The sequence below is a fragment of the Cupressus sempervirens genome, chromosome 8, assembly GCF_028749045.1.
Source record: "Cupressus sempervirens isolate cs-2001-9-10 chromosome 8, ASM2874904v1, whole genome shotgun sequence".
Classification (NCBI taxonomy): domain Eukaryota; kingdom Viridiplantae; phylum Streptophyta; class Pinopsida; order Cupressales; family Cupressaceae; genus Cupressus; species Cupressus sempervirens.
In genome coordinates this window covers 117,592,221-117,607,312 of record NC_143125.1, presented here as the reverse complement: position 1 = coordinate 117,607,312, position 15,092 = coordinate 117,592,221, and the positions used below count along the sequence as shown (strand labels likewise).

Below are 15,092 nucleotides of genomic sequence, written 5' to 3'. Positions count from 1 at the left end.
GAATTTAACTCAACCATTTCCAATACTAGTTTGAATTGGATTTGAGGCTTCCAATTCATTGTGTTGAATTTTTAGTCTCAAACTAATTAATATATTCAACTCATAACCTCTAAGATTCAAATTTGAGTTTGAATATCATAGATAATGACTAGCTTGATGAAATGTGAAATATGAACTCAAACTTTTAGGGTGAATTATCTTGAGCCAATGAGCCATTTGAACTTGTTTCAACAAATTGAACCAATTTGAACTACTTTAAACTTAGTTCAAAGAGGTTTGAGATCTAAAACTGAAATTTTAAATTACTAGGTCTATATGGTTACCAACAGATAGCACATTCCATTCCCTACAAGAAGACTAGTGATGATATTCATGTGGTAGAGTTATTTTTCAAAGAAGTGGTGAGACTACATGGTCTATTGAAGACCATAGTTTCATATCAAGATACCAAATTTGTTAGGCATTTCTAGTGTACATTATGGAAGAAGTTGAAGATAGATTTGAATTTCAACTCATCACATAATCCATAGACTAATGGATAGACAAAAGTTGTAAATCGAGGCTTTGGAAATTTATTGAGAGTTTGGTTAGAGATAAGACAAAAGGATTAGATCTGATTTTACCATAGGAAAAATTTGCATATAATAATTATTTCAATAGGAGTACTATAAAATAACCATTCTAAAGTGTATATGGGAGTAATCCCATAAATTCTTCTAAATTAAGGCACTTGGATAAACGAGAGATAAGTTTTCTAAAGCGAAGGATTTTTCTAAGAATTTGAAGAACATCCATGAGGAGATGAGAAAGCACATTATGAAGATGAATACATTGTGCAAGGCTAAGGAAGATGTGAAAAGGAGGTATAATGAATTTCATATTGGAGATGAAGTAATTTTTTATTTGAGAAAGGACATATTTCCAGTGGGTACATATAACAAGATGAAAATGAATAAGTTTGGATCATGCAAGATATTAAAAATTATGATTCTAGAAATGCCTATGAAGTAGAGTTGTCTACTAAATTAAATATTTCAATAGTATTTAACATTTTAGATCAGACATAATATCATGAAGAAGGTGATGGAGATGAAGTCACAAAAGTGCAATGGAGTATTCCAATAGCTACAAAGCAAATTGAGGAGATATTGGATAGTTGTGTAGAAGGAGCACAAGGAACATAACTTTTAGGATAAATGAGATAGAAATAAAAATTACATAAAAATCTATAAAATATCAAAAATAATAAAACACAAAGAAGAGAACACAAGACACAAAAATTTAACTTGGTTCACTCAATCCCTGGGCTACATCCACCAAGCAATGAGTCCAATATTCTTAATATCCAATGATTACAACCTAATTATAATATGTGATCCCTTACAGGTTAATACTAAAGCATGAAGCTACTAAACCATCATACATTTTGAAATCCCTAACCCTAATCCATTTTATAGAATATTTTTGCCACTTACAAATTAGGGCTAGATTATTTTTTCCAAAAAAATACTTGACGAGTCAACCTTGGGAAATGGTCAATGAGTCAACTCAAAAATCCCCAAGCCCCAAAAATTATGAAGAGTGTGTAGTACTTTTTTGATCAATCACTACATATTAACAATCTCCCACTTTGGGACTAATCATGCTCCATGCTAAACAACAACCTCCCCCTTGGATATTGATCCTGTAGCCATATTGCTACCATATGAGGCTCCCACTAGATCAAACCACCCTAGAATTAGTTGTTTCTTTATTTTGTTCAGTTTAGAAGACCAACTAAAGTTAAAGAATAGCTTAAATTCTCCCTTTTCACTACATGTTTAGACATATTAACTAGATTATCATTTGTATGTATCTTGTATAGATTTAACTATCTATCATCTAAAATAGACCAAATGAAATAGTACTTCAACTATATGTGTTTTGTCTTTGAGTGAAGAGAAAAATTATTGGTAAGATGAATGGCACTCTAACTATTTTTATATAGATAATTATCCCTCTATGGATATCCCAATTATTCCTTGAATAAATGAAGCCATATCATCTCCTTGGTGGCCTCTATAGTATCAACATACTATGTCTTTACAGTGGATAAAGCATTCACTTTCTATAACCGAGAAGCTCATCCTATTGTTGTCCCACAAATAGTAAATGCATAGCATATATTTCTTGGTATCTATATCTCCTACCAAATTTAAGTCAATACAGCCTTGCAAATTAGTAGTAGAGTGCTCAAAAGTAAAAGATTTACTAGATGTTCCTCTCAATATCTAAGTATTCATTTGGTTGCATTCCAATGCTCAATTCTAGGATAACTCATATACCTACTAACAACTTCCACTGCATGTAAAATATCTAGTCTAGTGCATACCATAACATACATAAAACTTCCTACAACTAAAAACATAAGATACCTTGGACATTTTAGCCTCCTCTTCTTGTGTCTTTGGAAACATCTCCTTAGTCAATTTCAAATGACTAGGAAAAGGTGTGCTGACACCTTTCACATTCTCCATAAAGAAATGATGCAACACCTCAATATAATTAGCCTAAGATAATGTCAATATTTTTTTTTTTTTTTTTTTTGGGGGGGGGGGGGGGGGGGGGGGGGGGGCAAAAGTAGGCAGAGCTACTATATAAAATTAAAAAACCTTAGTTGAAAGGCTCCTCAAGGAAAGAACTAAGGAAGAAAACCCTATATCTTAGCCTTATTACAAATGGGCCCAATTGTTGAAACATAACGTGCTGTTACATTTTTTAAATTTTTAGTGAAGAATATGAAACAATAAAAGATTTATGCTATAATATAGTGAAGGTAATTAGGATTACATAGTTGAAACACTACATTCAATAGGAATTTGTTCAAAATGTTTAGTATCAAGACAATAGTCATAGACAAGATAATTCCTCCTGACCCAAGTATAATCCAAGTTTTGTGCAATTTTTAAGGTTCAGGCATATTCATGATCCCACCAATTTTGTGTTGTTGTGGAGACATGAGCTAGGAAGGGATCCTTCTACATGCACTCATCTACTTTAAATGTCTTGTAGTAGGATATGAATGGAGCCTTTTTCTAGTCAGTCTTCACCAATCCCCTTTGTGTTTCCCAATCATCTACATTCCAAATACTTGAGTATTCTTTCATAGGTTACTCATTTGGGAAGCTATTACTGCCAGTGTTCATATATACTCTTAGTGGAACTAAATCAGCAAAAAATACAATCTAATGATTGTTCCGGAGTACTAAATATGTGTGGTAATCCATAGTGGGATTGAACCAAAGCATGTGTCTTTGTTCTCTTTTTCCACTACCATTGACATATATATTCATTTCCAAAATATATGGCTGCCCACTTGTGTTCCCCAAGAACTTGAAATCCAACTCATCTCTTGCAAAAAAGTTATTGGAAACCATATAATAAGTAGTAACAATTCCTATAGCATCTCCTCCAACTAGCTTTAGGTTCATGCTAAACCAACCAAATCTATAACTATGTTTTGATAGAAAACTAGAGTCTGATTTCTTATCTAGCATCAATTGCCAAATTCGTTGATCCCCAAATGTCTTAAAATGATCCCCTACAAATCTAATCTAAAAATTGTCTTAAAAATCCTAACTATTAGCTAAATCTATTGTTTCACACCTCACTATATTAAATAAGAGTAGGGAAAATGCCAATGGGATCATGGAACTAGTCATTCCCATCTTAGCAGGCTTTTACTAATACCAAATAAGTTGTTACTTCCTTTATGTAAAGCATTGGGGATTTCATTAACAAAGCCCATGTCATGTTGGAATTCCACATTTTGAAACACAATTCCAGGCTACATCTGTATCTAAGCAGTTATTATAAAAGATTTCCTTTCTATGATGTTATACAACACTTACAATGCCTCCAACATCCACCTTGCACAGGGACTCATTGATATAAAATGCAGCTTTTGATGAGGATTTTCCCCATATCTAAGTGGGGACTTGACTGACGAGGGATCATTAATCTTGGTATAAATTCCACTCGACCAAGTTTCTTCCATAACCACTCTGCTACAACAGAGTCATATAACACAATATATTGTAAGACTTTCCAGACAAACTTTCAATGGAGATCCTCTCCATCAATTCCTACTAGTAAATGTTTATGGCTCTTTGTAGCTATGCTAATCATTGTTGGCCCACCAATATCTATGTTTTTAGCAACATCTTCAAATGATAACCCATTGGTTGAAGAAACCAACAACAACAACCCAACTACCATTCTAATAGGAGCTAACCATTATTTTTGACACCAATCCAGATCTTCATACATGAGTGATATCAATTTATTATGCTCAGCTCCCATAGTATCTATGTTCTAATCTTCCACATTCTCCCCATCACACCCCATGTTTGATAGGTAATCTGCTACCATATTGCCTTCATGGTAAGTGTGTGATGTGGTACATTCTATAAAAGAGTCCATCAATCTTCATATTTTCCTAAAAGAATATAACAACTCCCTGTTATAAAAAAATTTCTTGATACATGTCTAAATTATAATCAAAAAATCCCCCTCAATGTAAATCTTTGATAATTTTAACTTGCTAACAAGGACAAGCCCTACCAATAAATAAAGTTGAAGTCTCTGCCATGTTATTTATTACAATAGGGATAATTTGAGATTTTAATGCTATAACCTTCCCACAATGATCTCTTATACAAACACCTAAGCCAGAATACCTAGATTCCCCCTCAACACACCTTCAAAGTTTACTTTCACAAACCATCTTTCAATGGTATCAACTTAACCTTCCTTCTATCTAGTCTCCCTTGTTGCCTACCCACATTAAGGAAAGGTGGAATAGTAACATATTTCCATCTCTTCACAATGGTTTCATCCTAGTTGGTATGTATAATTTTCCCATCTCTATTCCTAATATTTATGCTCACTTTTTCAAATATCACCTTTTCAATTCCCAAAAACATTTCATCAATTGAAGAAGAAAATTGCCTAAAAATTTAGTTATTCCTCTCTCACCATAGAGCCCACATAATTTTTTATAGTATGCACTTCCAAATAGATCCTAAAAGTGCATTTGAATACAACAATGGCCATGTTTGAAACAATTCCCAAATTTTCCTTGGTAAAGGCATGGTAAAACTTAATTCTTGTAAAATCCAATGCCAATACTATTGTACAAATTCACACTTTAAAAATAAGTGATCAGCATCTTCCCATTGAACCATACAAAGAATGCATTTAAATTTTGATGAAATGTTGAATTTCTCTAGCCTATCACTAGTCAAAACTTTTTTTTTCAATGCCAACCATGTAAAACAACTAGCTTTTGGTAATATGTTTTCATTCTAGCAAATAGCATAAGCTCTCTACTTGGTAATATTGTCCTCTGTCTGTTTAATAGCTCTACACACTTCTTTGATTTAATACCTCCCATCCTTTGCTGACGCCCAAAATATTTTATCTTTTTGATTACTCAGATAGAGTCTCCTACTATGAATTTTTTTTTGAACATTAGCTTGTAGCTATCAAATATAGGCAAGTTGATCGAGTCTTTCCATATTACTAACCTTACCTCAATCTTAATATAATCCACATAATCAACCAACTTATTTCCCCAATAGCCTTTAAACATTTGCATTGGTACAACTAACCTACTTAATTTAAATGAAGGTGGAAACCCATTCCATGAGTCTTCCCATAATTTTATACAAGTTCCATCGTTCACTTTCCAAGAGGAAAACTTTGTGATAACCCCCCTAGATGTAGTCATGAAATTCCAAACAAAAAAATCTTTGGGTAGTGTTGACGTAGATAGGATTCTCATTGGATCACTAGAATCCAAATACTTACTTTTCATTATCTTACTCCAAACACTATTAGCTTTTTTGTACATTTTCCAAACTAGCTTCCCACCATACATCTTGTTTCTACTTGCCAAACCATGTAAACCAGATCCCCCGATGCTCTTTTCTAATGCTATTTCTTTTAATGAAATCAATGGAATCTTTTTTTTCCCTGACATGTTACTAATCTAGAGAAAATTTTGGATAATCTACTTCATCCACTTAATAATACCCAATGGTGCCTGCAGTACTGACAAGAAATAATTAGGGATGGCAAATAGTATAGATCTAACTAGAAGAATTCTTCCTGTAAATGATAACCATCTCACTTTCAACACAACAATTCTACTTTTACTCCTTTCAACCACTGATTTCCAATGTGTAGCCTTATTAGACCCAATAAAAAGGGGATGGCCAAGTATACTAAAGGTAAGCTATCTTGAGAGAACCCAAGTTGTCAAAAAATCTTTCTAGTGATCAGATCATTTGTAAGAAATATATAAAATTTTGATTTTTATCAGTAATATACTACCCTGATACCTTCATCTATAAATCTACTGTTTAATAGACTATTTTTGCTTCTTTCAAAGTAGCTTATCCAAATAGTAATGTGTCATCAGCAAATAAGGAATGTGTAACTATCAACAAAGATCCTAGTATCTTCACTCCTCTCCAAAGATTTTCACCATGTCTAAATTTAACAATATGACTTAGGGACTCTCCCATAATGATAAAAAATGAGGAAGATAGGGGATCACCTTGATGCACACCTTGTGTGGAGTTAAAGAAACACATCAGATTTCCATTTACAATGACATAAAAAGTTGCACCTGAGATGCAAGACCTAATCTACTTGCACCATTTCACTGAGAATCCAAACTTTTTGAAAAATTTAAACAAAAAATCCCAATTCAATATGTCATATATTTTCATCATGTCTAGCTTAATCACAAATGATGGAATCTAATTCAAGTTAATTGAATGCGGTACCTCATGCACAAGAAGTTCCCCCTCTATAGTTTATTTACTTGGTAAAAATCCCCCTGCTCTACTGAGATAATCTTGTAAAGGAGCCTCTAAAGCCTAAGATAAATAGCTTTTGTAAAAAAACATGTATACTATATTACATAAAGAGATAGGTCTAAAATCTACAAAAGTTTGAGGAGCCTTAGTTTTAGGTATTGAATAAATGTTCATAGTGTTGAAATATTTCAATATCATTCCATGTTTCCTTGACTCCTCCAACATAGAAAAAACTTCAAATTTGACAAAATCCTAACACTTCTGATAGAATAGGGTTGTAAATCCATCTAGACCAGGGGATTTATCTAGATGTAGAGAAAAAAACTACCTATCTAATTTTTGCAAAGAGAATGGGGCCATTAAATCATCATTGTCTTGGGTTGAAAGAGTATGAGGTATAGCTTCCAAAAATTCTTCTTCATTATCTTGAAAGGACAGTGGTCCTAAGGTAGGTACTAATAATTCCTTGAAGAACCTAACTCCCTCAAGTTGAATATCTTGTGTGTTATTAATCCTAACCCCTAATGCTACATTTTGTATTTGAAAAATGGTGTTGGTTTCCCACCTATGTATCATAGACATTTGAAAGAACTTTGTATTCTTATCTCCCTCTCTTAGCCACAGCTCTGTAGATTTTTGTCTCAAAAATTCCTCTTCCCAAGCATATAACTCTTCCCATTCTTCTTCTAGAATTTTTTGTTTAACAAAAATAAACTGGTCCACCCTATGTACTATAATATGTTCATTCATCTCTTCAAGTTCCTTGTGAAATTTATCCTTTTGCCAAAAAATATTTTTGAAAACATACTTGTTCCAAGACTTAATTTTGTTTTAACATATTGAAATTTCTTGTTAGACTAATACATCTTGTATCCTTTTTCAAAAGGTGCACTTACCCACCATTGTTTTAAAAGTGGGAAAAATTGTGGGTGCTTGAACCACATACTCTAGAAAATAAAGTTCACTTTCCCATGCTTATGTGGTATAGAGTTATGAACTTCTAAGCTAATTGGAAAGTGATCAAAATATATAAATGCGAGAATTTGAGAGGAAAGCTTAACAAGCTTCAACTTCCAAAAATGAGTCAACAAAAATCTATCCATCTTTTCTACAACTTGATGAAAACTCAATCTTTTGTTAGTCCATGTGAAGTGACCATTGCAAGGTATGATATCTACCAAGTCATTATCATTACTAAAGCATCTAAAATCTTCTATTACTTTAGTTGCAGGGAAATTCCTCCTTGTTTTTCCTTATGATCAGTTATAACATTAAAATAACTTCCTAGAATAAAGCCATAATCTTCATGTTGGTGGATGATATTTGTTAATATGGACCATAGAGCTATTTTATCATTAGTCAAAATTAGACCATAAATGTTAAGAATCAAAAAAGACAAATCAAAATGTTGACATTTGGCAAGCTACCAGTTTTAATCTTGTTGGATAACTTGTCTTGATATGCTTTTGGGATTCCAAAATATTGTTAGCCCACTTGATTCCCCTATGCCCTAAGAATGATTTGAGGACCACTTGTTCCATTTCATCACAATTTTTTGGAAGTTTTTATCTGACAATTTTGTTTCTTGCAGCAATACAAAATATCATCTTGAGAAGAGTCAATGTGTTGTTTAACTCTTGATCTCTTGTTAGGGGCATTGATACCCCTGACATTCCATGAAATGATTTTCATTGATCCCTAGGAGAACCCTTTATTCTCCTCTTTATCATTTTCATTGATCTAAATTTATCATCAAGAGTGGATTGTGTTCTAGCAACAATCTCATCCTTCATTTTAGCACTTTTAGGCTTTCTACCTATGGTCTTAGGTGTATGAGTACTAACATATTGTGATTGTATAGGTGTCTATAAAATTGAAATTTTTTTGTGAATAATCAAAATTATTATCAAAATCTTCTGCTATCTTAAAATTCATCCCATTATCACTATCTTGTTGATCTATTTTTACTTCACCACCCTTAGTTCCTCTACCACAAATTCCTCAACCAAATTACTCTCTACCCATTGTTCAATCTACATCTGATCCCCAAACTTGTTTGTTGTATCTAAGACATGTTCTAAAACCTTATTCAAATTAACATTAGGTTTTTGCTCATCTAAAACTTGAACCTCTAATGCTAGGTCCATAACATCTTCCATATTTACTACAGGTACCTGATTGATTTCCATTTCATGAATAAAAGATTCAACACACAATCCTATGACATTTAAAATGCCAAATACTTCCATAGTATTAACAAAATTTACAATTTTCTCCTCAATTTCCATATAAGAAAATCCATTTGACTTCAATTCTTCCAGTGCAATTTCATCAAATTTTTGAGATGCTAGTGCCAAGGACATCTTTTCTGTTACCTTCTTAATTTCTTCCTCTGATGGTTTAACATATTTAGCCTTAAGTTGCAAGTTACATAGAAGTTCTTCCTAGCCTAGAAAACATAGTACCAATTGGTGCAATTTATTAGTTAAAGCTTTTTTGACTTATTTTGTGACTAAATATCTATCACATTTTGTGGTTTATCATAAGTCAAGCAATACTAGTTTGTCTTCATAACATTGGTCCAACTCGCAATTACATAAAAGAGCTTCTTAAGGAAATTTGCTAACATGTCTTGTTTATCCATTTCAAATAGGTTTATTCTTTCACTCAACTCATGGCTGACTTTGCTTCCAACTATCTCCAAGTTATGCTACACTACATCTCCACATTGCTAATGTTTGAATGAACAACATGATGGATCCAACGTAAGATCATTACTATAGAGCTGTCATTTTGCACGATGCTAAACAATAGGAATCCTTTCAAACTTCTCTCTTGAAAATACAATATAGGATCAACTCCAAGGTTCTAGGCAATCTTGTGTCCTACTGGAATCCACTTAGTTGAAGATAAATGTATTTGTTCACAAGGAGGCCTTTTTCTAGTTCTGACCAATTTCAAGTAATATTTTGAATCCACTTACTATCTCAAAAGGAAAACCACACAAAAAGAAATATATTTTTCTATTTTTTTATTATTTTTAATAAATGCAATCTAACAATGAAACTATATGAATTCCTAAATTAACCAAGGGTTAGCAAAACAAATAATGAAGATAGGGTAACAAGAAGTTTAATTAAATGACTTGAAAAGTAAATTCCTAATAGACATAAGCTATGGAAACAACATGTCTAAAAAACTAAGCCTTTGAAAAGATCATAAGGTAACCAATGAAAATAGGAGCAATGCTTCCTCAATTCCAATGATGCAATTGTCGATGGGAATTTAGTAACCACAAGATGTTTCACTTTTCATCAAATCGCAAGGCCACAAAAAGTGGGCTCATGCAAGACAAAAAGCTATGTAGGAACAAAAGGGTGATCTCTTCTTCAACTAGGTACACTAGTGGAATTTTTAAACCAATAGCAAACACCTAAATTAAAAGATCACTCAATCAAAATAATGCAATAAAAATATTGGCTCTATTACATTCTATGAACATACATTCACAAAATATAACACACTCATGCAAGAAAAACTACACTTTGAATGAGAGCACCAATAGCATATATTATTGCATCAAAATAATAGCAGCCAAAAATACATATTACATTCTTGAATTTATAAGAAATAATCTCCTCAATTTGTGTTGAGAGTGAAAGAACTCTTTATGCAAACATATGCTTCTAAACCAATAAAACAAATCTATTTATGTACAAACTGACTCTCTAATTGGTGCTAAGTAGGACTCCATCCATATTTATATTATTAAATAGATGCATGAGCCTTTATGTGTCTTATAAAAAAAAACCATGAGAAAATAAGAAGAAGAAAGCCATTAGATGGTGTGGGAGTCTCTGGAGGTGCCAAAAATAGAAGCTCCACATTGACTAAATATTTGTAGGAGTTAAACTCCCATCAAATTGCATTTTCGGTGCATGGAAAACTCTAAATTTGGAATTGGTAGTTAATTGTTGGTGCACCTCTAAATTCTTAAAAAAAATTTGGTGCACTTTTAGAAAAGCTCACCTTAGAAGCAGTGCACCTAGCACACCTCAGAAGCTAGCATACCTTGGAAGTAGGTCAAAAAAATGCAAATTTTTACTGTGAGTTAAAACTAAAATTCTAGCTTTAGGTTTTCTTCCCCTTTATACCAAAGCTATGTTTGGGTATTTGCTCTTGAATTTATCTATAATCTCAGTGACTTGGGTTGCATCCAAAAAATCTAAAGATTCATATTTGTCCTTCACTTTTTTTCTATAGTTACCCACCTCGATGCGAGTGTCTACAAAATCTCCCAATTTTACATCCAAATCTAATAATGCCTCTTCAGTCCTAAATGCCTATCTAATATCATCATTAGTGAAATATTCTTCAAAATTCTTCCAAAAATATTCAATAACTACTTCTATAGTCATCAATTTATCCCCTGAATCATCTTCAAAAATGTTTAAGCACGCATCACTGTAATGTTTATCTACCTCAAAAATTTTCTCTTGGGCTTGATCCTTGAGCTTATGAATACCTACATGTAATGATATTCATAAGCTCCACTTCTAATGTCTTCATCATCCTCTTCTTCACCTTCTAGAATGGACTTCGAAACTGATGGAAAAGTTATAACTCTTCCAATCACCTTTTGTCTCCTCTTGACCAGAGTTTTGATCTTTCTTCTCTTAGAAGTTAATGGGGAGGCATGTACCTCTTATTCAAGTGGAGAAACTTCTTGTTCTATTTCAGCTCCTTGCCCTTGATTTGGTGGTGGCACTTGAGGATTATCCTAAACTTGTGTAACTTCTACATTCTTTGAGCCTTGTAGATTATATGCCCCTTGTTGTGGCAGTGCTTTAGTTATTCATTATTTCAGCTCAACTTATTGAGGTGAATTTATTTTCCTCTATTGAGATTAACAAGTGGGAAGTATATTTCTAAGAGGGGGATTGAATCAGAAGTACTAAATTTTAACCAATAAAAATTTTAACTTTAAAACATTGCATGCATAAACATATAAAAATAACATGTAAAGAAAATGCATCCACATAAACACTTGACGCCAAATATGATTACCTAGAAACCCTCTAATGAGATAGTAAAATTGGGGTGGGGATAACACCCACAACTCTTCACTACTGTAGCAATAAAATTCACCTATTAAGGTTACATATTTTGACCATTCTCATGATCTGCCTTGTGAAAGGCCTGCCCTATTAAAAGCTTACAATGATTGTTAGATCCTAACCGATTAAAGGATTTTAACACTCTATCAAAAGTGTACCTGGCTAAAGGATTTACATAACATTCACTTGGAATGTCACCCTGTTGAAGGCTTTATACAATGTCTATTAAACCAACCTATCTCCATAGGATTTCATTCTACTAATAAAATTGTTAGAAGGTATAGTAGAATGTTTGACTTGATCACTTGCAACCTACTATTGCTAATTCTAGATCACTATTCAATCCAATTTGATCCTTTCCAATTTGATATGAAGTTTTTTTTAGTATTGATACTCTATTCTTCTAACTGATCTACAGTTTTGTTCTTCTTCTAAGTCACCTTCAACTTGATCAATTCACCCCTTTCACTTCCTTCAAAATTCACTAGTATTATCTCCTCGCATGCATTCTCTTTCATACTCTCTTATAAACATTGAATTATGGGGCTTCAACCTCCTTAAAAAGATTTCATGACTTAGGGTTAAGTATGAATCTATGATTGAGATTCATCTAACTTTTCCACTTAAATCTTTCCATTTTTATGATTGGTTGCATGTTGATTGCATAGGGAACCCAAATAGATTTGACCTTATCTCCAAGCTTTTAGATCTATCCATATGTTATCTAAAAAATGATTTACATCTTAGTTTGTGAAGGCACAAACTCTTATTCTCATTTTGTGTTACTCAACACTTTCTTATCATTGATGCTCGGCACATACTAAATTCTTTCTTTCTTGGCACTTGAACTTGCTTGGCATCTATTGTTCACTCGACACTTGAAACTTGCACGAAATTGTCTATTTGCTCAGCATTTGAATGACTCAATACTTGTTGAATTTTTGGCTTGACACATATTGTAACTTGACATCTACATTATACTCGGCATCAACTTAGAAAATTTCTTAAGTGTGTTGACACTCAATTGTCAAAACCAATCTCAGATCAACAATCTCCCCCTTTGACATGAGTGTCAAAAACACTTAAGTATACATGATGAAACTAATCTCCTTGAGTATAATATACATTATTTTCAGCATATATAAAAAACTTCAAAATTGTTCAAAATTTTGTGAAGAACTCTATACCTCAAAATTGTGTATCTCACCCTGAGTTGATGTGCCATATTCTTGTATCCAAAATCTCTATAAATAGATTGATTTTCCTCTTCTAATTATCCTTATCTTTATTTTGAATTTTGAATTCTAATACTCTTTATCTAATGTAACCTGTTAAGCCCTATTTCCTATTTTTCTCTTCTCCCTTTTTTTTTTGTTTGTTTTATCACTCCCCCTTTCACATGCCTCCCCTTGCAAATTAAGTATTGTTCTAGTTTTTCAATTTCTCCCCCTTGGCTATTAATTTTATCTCCCCCTTTTTGACACTTATGTCAAAGGGTCTATACATTGACTAAATATTTTTCCAAGAAGGTTTTGTTCACTTCCATTACAATTCTTAGAGGAGCATCCTAGTTTTGTATTGCAATGTCTAGGGATTTAATTTGGATGGTTGTCTATGTTGCAAGGTGAACTAAACCATCTAATGTAGAAAGATTTGGATCTTTCTTTATCATGTTCTCTACATAGGCTAGTTCCTTTTGTAAAATTTCCATGTGAGGGGTGAGGGAGGCTTGTATTTGCACCAATTTGGCTCTTGTGTTAGCCTCTTCTATTGTTAATATAGCTAGTTCCTTTTTTGTGTGAAGCATTGTGTTAAAGTGCTTCTCACTTTGAGCTAGATCTTTAGGTAATTGCATGCTTGATATCTTTAAGTTCCTCTCCAAGCTCATGATTCTTTGGCTAGTTTCCTATGTGAATATGGAAGGATCACACAATTTTGAGTACAATGAGAAGATATTCTCAAGTACTATCTTCACCTTTTCAATTTTATTAGCCAGCTCTACCTATGATAGTGCTATCTCATTGGATATTCTTTAATTCACCTTTGTTTGAAACTTCATTCCTGACCAGTCCATTAGTTTTGCATTAGTATCATGGTCTTCACTTTGCACCTGGTCCACTATGTTTGAAAGTTGCTCCATAATGGGCTTTGTTTCATCAGGTGCCTGGAAGCTAAATGCATCTAGAAAGATGTCTTTTATTTCAATTAATGTTTTCCTCTATTTATACTCATTTCTAAGTATCTCTTGCTTCTTCTTCCTCTCTAGTGCCCCTTTCATTTCATTGATCTGATCAATGTCCATGGTTGCATAGTCATACTTAGGAATGACTATTTCTTCATCTAGTGTAGGGTCTCCATAGTGAATTACCCTTGCAACCTTTGTAGAGCTTGAGCCTTGTGCTAAAATTTAAAGTGGTATTACTTCAGTGCTTGGCTTTTGAGGTATTCTTCTAGGAGTCCCAGTGGTTGGCAGATTAACCAAAGTTTGAATTGCTTCTTGCTCCTTTTCTTTTGGGGTCTCCTTCTCCTCCTCTAATCTTCCTTGATCAATGACTATTATCTATAGCAGTGCACCTTGTTCTTATGTAGTAGGAATAGAAGTATCCATCTATTTTTTTTGGTCCTTTGCTTGCTCCTCAGTAGTTTTAGTGACTTTAACTATGGAGTCAACCTTAGCTGATGTATCTTGTGCAGCTTGCTCTTTAGGTTGTCCACTTATAGTTGTAGGGATGATAGAAGATGTTTCTTTTTTTTCCATCTTATCCCTAGTCAAGTCAGCTACTATTTTTTGCAACTCATCTACACTGACCAATGTTGGATTACTACATAATTGGGCTTGTAGAGTTGTTTGGTCAAGGTTATTCTTGAGATCCTTTGCAATCAATGGGTTTATGTTTTTACTAGAATTGTCAAAAACATCCTTTACTTCTTTTTTTTTGCAGGTGTAGAAGTGTCATGTGGAGGACTTGGAGGTGGAAATTGTGTGTCTTGGACACTCTATTTTGTTTGTTGCTCTTCAATAATTGCCATATCAACCTTTTGAGTTTCCTTCTCCAGTGTGTCATCTACCTTTTCTTTTTCACCTCCACCTTATTTTTCATTGTCATCC

At 33.2% G+C, this 15,092-nt stretch overlaps 1 pseudogene; it reads right to left on the bottom strand.

The window, feature by feature from the left end:
* Positions 1-2,825: 2,825 nt before the first annotated feature.
* On the bottom strand, positions 2,826-3,707 carry LOC149541869 (putative xyloglucan endotransglucosylase/hydrolase protein 8 pseudogene; annotated as a pseudogene).
* Between the last annotated feature and the right edge of the window lie 11,385 nt (positions 3,708-15,092).